This window comes from Sus scrofa, chromosome 10 (assembly GCF_054392235.1).
Source record: "Sus scrofa isolate SSC_HxYL_T2T_F1_AM1 chromosome 10, Sscrofa_HxYL_maternal_Yorkshire_Landrace_v2.0, whole genome shotgun sequence".
Lineage (NCBI taxonomy): Eukaryota > Metazoa > Chordata > Mammalia > Artiodactyla > Suidae > Sus > Sus scrofa.
The window spans coordinates 95983962-95993255 of NC_139392.1; the positions used below are offsets into that span (position 1 = coordinate 95983962).

Sequence of the window (9294 nt, forward strand, 5' to 3'; positions counted from 1 at the left end):
GACTAGGAACCATGAGGTTGCGGGTTCGGTCCCTGCCCTTGCTCAGTGGGTTAACGATCTGGCGTTGCCGTGAGCTGTGGTGTAGGTTGCAGACACGGCTCGGATCCTGCGTTGCTGTGGCTCTGGTGTAGGCCGGTGGCTACAGCTCCAATTCGATCCCTAGCCTGGGAATCTCCATATGCTGTGGGAGCGGCTCAAGAAATAGCAAAAAGACCAAAAAAATAAATAAATAAATAAAGGCAGATGAAAAAGAAAAAAAAAAAAGAATCCAGGTCACTGGTGTGGCTCTGGTTACTTGCTGTGTTGCTGGTTCAATCCCTGGCCCAGGAACTTCCACAGACCGAGGGTGCAGCAAAACAAACAAACAAAACAAAAACTCAGAAAACAGAAAACTAAAGAGTTCATAATAGCTTTTAAGCTCAGATAGTTTAGTCTTCATTAAAAGAGTGTTTTTTTTTTAATCTTTCTATAGCTAATAAATGAGAAAACCTTATGTAATATCCCCACGGACGAGCATCAGCATGTCTGATCTGAGCATGCTACAACTCAGTTGATCTATTTCTCTCTTCACCATATGCTTCAGATTATTTTATTTTAGACAATAAACACCTACTGACTTCTGAAGCCTCAGCACTTAGAGTAACTTTCAAGAAATTAGCTATTTCAATTCAAATGGAACTTATTCAGCAGAGGGAATACTAAAAAATTCCTTAAGACAATGACTGCCCCTTCTAACGCAACACAAATACTTTAGTGTTAATTACAAATATACTGAAACATCTTTCTCCTATACAGAAGTATTAAAATAATGATTAGAGGAGTTCCCATCGTGGCGCAGTGGTTAACGAATCCGACTAGGAACCATGAGGTCGCGGGTTCAGTCCCTGCCCTTGCTCAGTGGGTTGACGATCCGGCGTTGCCGTGAGCTGTGGTGTAGGTTGCAGATGCGGCTCGGATCCCACGTTGCTGTGGCTCTGGCGTAGGCCGGTGGCTACAGCTCCGATTCAACCCCTATCCTGGGAACCTCCATATGCCGCGGGAGCGGCCCAAGAAATAGCAACAACAACAACAAAAAAAAAGATAAAAAGACAAAAAAAAAAAAAATGATTAGAGGTTCTCCCCACTCTTATCCTGTGCCAAATTATCTTCATAACGTAAGCTGCCAATAAGGACAACAATAAAATAAGCCAATTATTTACGTTTGTTCTTGGACTACCAGCTGTCATTATAAATGAAACTGGAATTAACCAGAATTTTATGTATGCAATGTTCTGATTACCAGGTTTCTAATATTCCTTTCTTTCCATCTCCTGCTTTTTTAAGAAGAGCAAGCATAGTTTTACATTTTTATTTTTCCATATTTTTGAAGACATAAATGTACACTCGGAAGATGACAGTGTATCAGTACAAAGATCCAAGAAGTTGGTGAGTCTTAGAGAAAGAGCAGCCACATGGAGTATAGGTTTATGGGCACATGCTTGAATTCAACTCCCTATTTGATCATGTGTTCTATGTGACCTCAGGCACTAGTAACTTAACTCTTTCAAGTCTGCTCTATTATAATTTATATAATGCTTAAATCTGTCCTATATAATACCTTAATTTCTCATAGAATCATGCTGTAATAATACTTCCCTCATTATGCTGTTTTGAGGACTAAATGGAGTACGTGAATTGCTTAGGTTAGTAGGTGCTCCATAAGCGACCTTTGTAAAAGAATGGTGTTGCCACAAACAATATGTTTATGATGAAACCTAGCTTTCAAAAAATCACTTACAATGTAGATTTTAAAGGGACCTAATGTATGTGAATAATCAAATTACAATGAATTTATGACAGATTCTCTAGCAATAAACCAAAGTATTTTCCTGATTCTAAAAAAAATACCCACTTTCAATCCCAATTGTGAGAATCAGTATCAGGTAACATGCTCTCAATACAAATCCATTTCTAAATATTTGTATATATTTTTATTTTGTTTACATGATAAATGCTTGGACTAGGAAAGAAGATTCTTCCTTCTTTAAATCCTATTTTAAGTTTACTTAGTATACAAGAAGATCAAATTAGGAAAAGTATTAAAGATTTTAAGTGGGTCTATATTTCAATTTAAATGCTTAGATAATATCTGGAGAACAAAAAAAAATTACTAATCATAGCAAAGTTTTTTTTTAAGTCCTCAAGTGGTTAATAAAGTCACAAAGTTACACATTAGAATGAATTTGAAATTAGTGCTAACATTTCAAAAGTAATCTCAGCTCAAATACAATGTACCTTAACTCACATACACTGCTCCAAAGCACCTATACTTAATTTCTTGTTACACTTTATTGTACCTGCTTCAGTAACTGTGTTATCTAGCAAAGTGTCTAGTACATAGTAGTTTCAACAAGTAACAATGTTAATGAGTGAACTCAAGATATCCAAATATAATCTGCCGATGTAGACTGTTACATATTGGGTTATGTCTACCTAGCATATTCACTCAATGTTAATGAATGAATTCAAGATATCAAAACACATTCTACCTATTTTCTTAAGTATAAGAAAATATACTTAATGTGCTCTTATGAAACATTAATTATGGACTAACTTGAACTATAAAAGTGTTCAGTTAAAACAAAATTAGTATACTATACTTAAATATTATTCAGTTTACAAAAAAAAAAAAAAACACTGTGTAGAAGTTTTCAGCAACACATTTTCCCAATAACTATATAAGTGCACAATACTCCTCTCATCTCTAAAGAATAGATGAGTCCATATGGCCCCTTAAAAAATGCTGATGTAAGAGTATTCCAGAACTTTTCTCATTTCTATTAATCTCTTTGTCTATTTCTTTAGTTTTACATAGTTAGGCAAATGATTGGCCATTTATATACTCAATGAATAGAAAACATACAGTGAAAAATCAGCTAAATGTCTAAATATTTACTAGTAGCACATAAATTAGATTATTTGTAAAACTGTGTTGACTAAGCCTAACAATTTGCTAAATTTCTCAACTAAACACATAATGGACTACACAAATATTTTTACTTCCAAATATTCATTTTACATCCTATTTATTTGCATTTGTAAGTAATCTTGATATCAAATGTTGAATAGCATTTTCACAATACAAAATACAAGCATACCTCATTTTATTGAACTTCACCTTACAGCCCCTCAGAAATACTGTTTTTACAAACTGAAGGTCTGTGGAAACCCTGCATCAAAAGTCTCTTGGTGCCATTTTTCCAGCAGCATTTGCTCACTCACTAAAGGCTCAGATGACAGCTACCATTTTTTAGCAAAAATATTTTTAATTAAGGCATATACATTTTTAAGACATAATTCTATTGCACACTTAATAGACTATAGTATAGTGTAAACATAACTTTTATAAAACCAAAAAACTCAAAAAACTTGTTTGCTGTGCTTTATTGCACTAGTCTAGAGCAGAACCTGTGGTACCTCTGAGGTATGCCTGTAAACAGCTTTTCAAGAATTTTCTAAGTGGAAAATCAGTAAAGCAGGCACACACATGCACAAAAAGATCTTTCCTTAAGGCAGTAAATATGTTTAAGATACTTCATGTAGATATACTGCTGGGTGCTCAGATTTGAATTTTATCTCCCTCCCATTTTGTTCATTTCTATCATTTATCTCTTATCACAAAGATTCTCAGACTTTAATGTTATACAGATCACATTCTCTTTTAAAAAAAATATATTCCTAGTTCATCCACTTCTTATTAAAGAAAATACGCAGGTGACTTGAGTGGTGGGGGTGTGCTACAAGGAAGTGGGACCTTCCATAATTGAAAGGAGGTCTGCTACGCTTTGAGATCATGTGCACGGTTTTTAAAAGTGGGATACTGTCTGTAAAGAGCTTTGCACAACAGCTGATACTTGGTAAACACACAATATATGATACCTATTTTTATCATGGTACTCATTTATGTTATAGACTTGTGGATACCAAAACACTTCAAAAAATCAAGACCAAAGGAGGACAGACCACTGATGTTATGGAAAACCTTCAGACCACTACTCATCTTCACAGAATCACCATACCAAAGGAGATTTAAATTGTTTTGAAATTTTGACAATGCCACCAAGAGAAAGTAACTGAAAGTTATCATACATGAGATATGGGTAGAAATTAAACTCAAATCAGTTATTTTTTACTTTCTGTCAAAATTCCTAGTCAGAATGTTGGTGAGGGATTAGTTCTTTTTTTTTAATTACTTAATGAATTTTATTACTTTTATAGGTGTACAACAATCACCACAACCAAATTTTTACAGCATTTCCACTCCAAATGGTGAGGGATTAGTTCTACAATGATCAAAAGAAGAGGTGACACGCAGGGTTTCTTTTTTCAGAAAGCCTATCAGCTTCCAGCAAATAGAAAACATACAACTTAAAGCAAATACAGACAGGGTGACAGATGCAGAAAAAGGAAAAAAACATTAAAACAAGTGGTTAAAATACCATTGGTCACACTGTGTACTTCAGAGACTTATATTATTCCTCAAAGACAAAGAGGTAACAACAAGCATTTGCCAGAGGCTGGGGAGAAGGAACTGGGGAGTTAGGGTGTAACTGGTACAGAGCTTCAGTTTTACAAAGCAAAAAGAGCTTATGGCGGTGGGTGGTAGTGGTGGTTGCACAACAGAGTGGATGGATGTATCTAATAGTTTAATAACTAAACTGTACCCTTAAAACTGGTAAACTTTATGCTATGAATATTTAGCCACGATTTTTAAAAGTAATGATAAAAAAAGCCTTAAAATTGCTTCAGGTAAATGAACCATGAGGAATACAACAAATGCTAGTTTTCTAACCTTCTGAGATACCTAGTGAGAAAAAGAGATTCAGAAGCATGATATGATGGTCAAATACCAACTAGTAAGACAAGGCAGGCCATGCCACACTGTAACTTCAGAGCTTCACTCCTCTCCATGCTAGTTTAATAACCCAAACTGAATTTGACTCAACCGAAGTCTCACAGTAGCTTATACGTCAACAACCCTGCGAAGTAGGTGCAATTACTCTCATCCTTGTTTTCCATGTGGGGAAACTGAGATCAGGGATGACAGGTTTAAACAGTCTGCCCAAGGTCACTCTGCTAGTAAATGACAAAGGTGAGATTCTGACTCAAGCCACCTGACCTCAAACTCAAGTTGTCAAGCTACCTCTAACTCAATTACAAAAATCTAATCCCACTGTAAAAAAATTCAATGTTAAGTTCAAGTGAAGGTTTTCAAACAGTGACTTTCTCGGGTCTGACTTTTCTCCTTACCACTTTTTTCCAGACACAGCCTCTTTGCTTAAATGTTGCTTTCTATGGAGAATTCAACTGAAGGATGGCAGAAGTAGGTAAACAAAATCTGACACCCAGGGTTTAGGGCTTTACACTAGTAGAACAGCATTTGATACTTTATTACAAATATTACAATTCTTAATGAGCTTCAATTAGTGTCTCAATTTAGGGATGCCAAAGGGTATGAATGTCTCCAGTATACACTATCTGAACAACCCTTAGAGGAAATGGGAGTATGGTTACAAAAGGGTGAGAATTCAAATAAACACAGGTGAATTCATGGAAAGATCCACTCGAAGTATCAACTTAATGATATCGCGTTAATATTTCATATGATCTAAGGAGATAACCATTTTTTTTTAAACGGCTGCACCTGTGGCATATGTAAATTCCTGGGCTAGGGGTCAAATCAAAGCTGTAGCTGCAGGCCTACACCACAGCCACTGCACACTGGTCCAAGCCACATCTTGGACCTATACAGCATCTTGTGAGCAAGGCCAGGGATCGAACCTGAATCTTCACAGAGATAATGATGGTTCTTAACCCGCTGAGCCAATTTTAACATTTTAACTGATTTTTTAAGTAAAGCTGGAAACACTGACATGTATGTTTAACTACTTGGCAAAAGGTAACTGCAAAAATAAATTGCCCAATCACAAAATGTAAAAGAGATTGCATTTTCATATGAACAACATCTATGGGGGAAATTACCTCGCAAAGAACTGAGAACCTCTATTAAACATGTATAGAGTTTTAAGCAAGGCAAGTATTATCATTGATTCTGCTACTGTTGCATCCCATAGTCTCTGACCTTTGATTCTCTAACCTGGCCCGCTTATAAAGAGTTCGCCAAAATAAAGACAGTAATCAATGCCAAAGACAAGGAAAATAACCTGCCTGTGCAAAATTCACATTTTATCTCCTGCTTACACAAATTAGAATTCATGTGACCCTGCTTACCGGAAAGCACTCTAACTTTTGAAGTACAACCAAGACTATCTCCCTGATAACTTCAAACCATTAATTAGAATCAATGACCCAAAAACCTGAAAAGGTTATATATCACACAGTTACTGAGCTCCAGCTACTACATTTCTCGACTTAAAACAGGTAAACATTTCACTTCCTGCCTTTAAACAGACTAAATTATTTTTAAGCAGTCTCTTGCCTCCACATGACACGGCTTTCTGTAGGATACACAATACCTGGGTGAGACAAACTAGAGGAGTCAGGACCTAAACCTGGGGGAGCGCTACGGATTTCTAAAAATCTGAACCAAGGGGGCCCCTTCAACGTTCAGGCACTTTAGACAAGCACGTAAGGTGCACAGAGTATTCGTGACACTAGGCACCATGCCAACAGCAGGTATCATACCCCTATACCAGGCACACATTCGGCACCACCGGCACACGAGGTATCATCCCCCAGCCACACACCAGGTGCGCACTGCGCACCTCGGACACATAGCACCTAACACTGGGCGCACACCAGGCACCGTGCCCAAAGGGCATGTAACAGGGAGCCCTGCGGACACACCTGGTATCACGCCCCCACTGTACCTAACACGGGGCACCACGGACACACCACGAGCGCCTGCACAGCTGGGTCAGAAAGGCGTAAGAGGGCAGTCCACTGGGAAGTCAGGGTCCCAAGCCCGCCTGCTGGGCCCCAGCTTAACTGCTCCCCTCCGGACGCCGGACACGCAGGCGGTCCTGCGGGGTCCCAGGAGGAACTGCTGAGGAGGCAGAGGCCTCGCTACTGTCCGTCCCCAGCCACGGGGACCGCGTCTGGCCTGGGCCCTTGGGGACCACACTGCCCAGCCGCGGCCACCGCTCGGAACAACGAGCCGCCACGGCAGGCGCCTCCCCGCCCCCACACTCACAGGGCCGCGTCCCGGCGGACCCCGACCCTGACTCCGGGCCCGAAGGCCTGGCCGCGCGGGGAGGGCCGGCCCGGCGGCCGGAGCTCACGCGACTCCCCGGCTTCGCGGCCGAGCAGGCCCCGCGCAGTCCTCCTCCCGAGGGGCCTCCGCCTCCTGCGGGGCCTCCCCCGCCGGGCGGCCAAGAGCGAGGGCGCAGGAGACCCCCGCAGCCCCGCAGGCCCCGGCCCATCGCAGACAAAGCTCCACCGTCCACTCCGCGCTGCCCGCGGAGGGCGAGCGGCGGTCACGCCCGCGGCCCGAGAGGCAGCAGCCGGGCCCGGACTCCACAAAGCCGCCGCGCCCCCGCCTCGGACGCCCCTGCCCGCGCCCCCGCCCCGCCGCCGCGGCCAAGCTTCTCCCACCATTATGCTCCGGTCCTCGCCGCCGCCGCCGCCGCCGCGCCCGGCCCTCCCCCTCCGCGCCCGGCCCGCCGCCCGCGCCGCCTCCTTCCCGCCGCGGCCGCCTCCTCCGAGCCTGGGCCGGCGGGTGCGGGGGGGCCGCCGTCTCCCGGCCTTCCCGCCTCCGCGCGCCCGGCCTCCCCGCCGCCCCCAGGCTCCGCGGCCCGGCCTCCCCGCCGCCTCCGGCTCGCGGCCCGGCCTCCCCGCCTCCGGCTCCGCGGCCCGGGCCTCCTCCCCGCCGCCCGCCCCGGCGCGGCGCCTCGGGGGCGCCATGTTGACAGCCTTCGCCGCAGAAAGTCGCGAGCGCCCGGCGAGGGAAGCGCGGAGGCCCCGCCGCCGCACTTACGGTGTCGCCTCGCCGAGCGGCGGGCCGGGGCCGGGCGCGGAGTTGGGGCGCCGCCGCCCGCCGCGGGGAAAGTTTGCGTCCTGCCAGGCCGCGGCGCCGCTCACATGGCGGGTCGAGCGGGGCGGCCGCTCGCCGGCCCGGCCTCCTCGCCGCCGCCGCCGCCGCCGCCGCCCCCGGGCTTTATTGTGTGGCGGGCCGGCGGGCCGCGCAGCGGGCTCGGGCTCGGGCTCGGCGCGGGCTCCCTCCCGGCCCGGCCCGCCGCGCACGCCCACACCCACCTTCCCTCCGTCCTGTGCTCCGCGCCTCTCCCCAAACTGGAGCATATTCGTACAGATCCACACATGCACTTCATATCCACACACACGTGAAGGCTACGTACGTGCGGGCACGCGGGAGCCGGGAGCGGAGCGCACAAAGATCCGGCGCCCGCAGCATCGTCAGCTCGGACCCGCAGCTGCGGGCGCTGCCCGGCCGACGCCTGATTTCGTGTGCGTGGTGCCTGCCTGGAGTCGCCGTCGGAATGGCAAAGTCTTGGAGAAGCGTTAGCTTTTTAATGGGCAAGATCGGTAAAATGGTGTTCATACCCTTTTAATTCTGTCATGAAAACGAACTGCGGGAATATGCTGCATTCCACACTTACGCCTTCCACAAGAACCGGACCACCCATTATCACTTTGGCAAAAACACCACCAATTTGTTTAAGGAGAAGGAGGTTGTCTTTTTTAGTTTGTGATTGTGGATCTAACCAGAGAAGATCCCAATATGTGAAATAAGACAGGCTCAGAGAGAAGCATATTTTATAGATTTCACGTATTTTCCCTAATGACCTTTCTCCAGGAGGAGTTTGGAAGAAACACCTCTGCGCCAAAATTTCTTACCCTGACTCCATTTGGACATGTATATACCTGAAAATCACTGAAAGACACTTGTCCAAGAAATCTGGGGATTTAAATCCGATTCATCAATCTTTCATGGCCGGGCTGTAAGACTAAGACTTTAGAAATGGGTCGTACTTGACTAGGAGTTCCATGACGCACACCAGCGGAGGAAGCAGTCTTTCAGAGCCCTGGTCCTCATACACCCCAGAGGGGGTTTTGGTTACCTCAAGGAGCATCACAAAATCAGTTTAACTCATTTTAACTGTATGGATAAATACATGCCTTTAAACACTGGCAGACGGGTTAAAAAAAATGTCAGAAAAAAATCGAGCCATGCCTGGTTTGAATGCTGGACCGGGAATTCTAACCAATGAATAGCTTTAAGTAAATCATCTTGTTTAAAAGACATCTGTAAAATAGAGATCAGCATGTGTTTCCCTG

The 9294-nt window shown here is 44.5% G+C and overlaps 1 protein-coding gene across 42 annotated transcripts in view; it reads right to left on the reverse strand.

Annotated features, from left to right (window-relative positions):
* Positions 1-8671, reverse strand: part of ZMYND11 (zinc finger MYND-type containing 11) — a 134815-nt gene extending 126144 nt beyond the window's left edge. For 11 of the 42 annotated variants that reach the window (XM_084980666.1, XM_084980658.1, XM_084980654.1 and 8 more), the window contains exon 1: positions 7594-7651. The gene's annotated coding sequence lies outside the window, so the exon portion shown is untranslated. Of the gene's footprint in view, positions 1-7192; positions 7520-7593; positions 7652-7975; positions 8445-8559 lie in introns of those variants that run through there. The other 31 variants (XM_084980665.1, XM_005668264.4, XM_084980653.1 and 28 more) reach the window with 6 other exon arrangements.
* Positions 8672-9294: the final 623 nt, after the last annotated feature.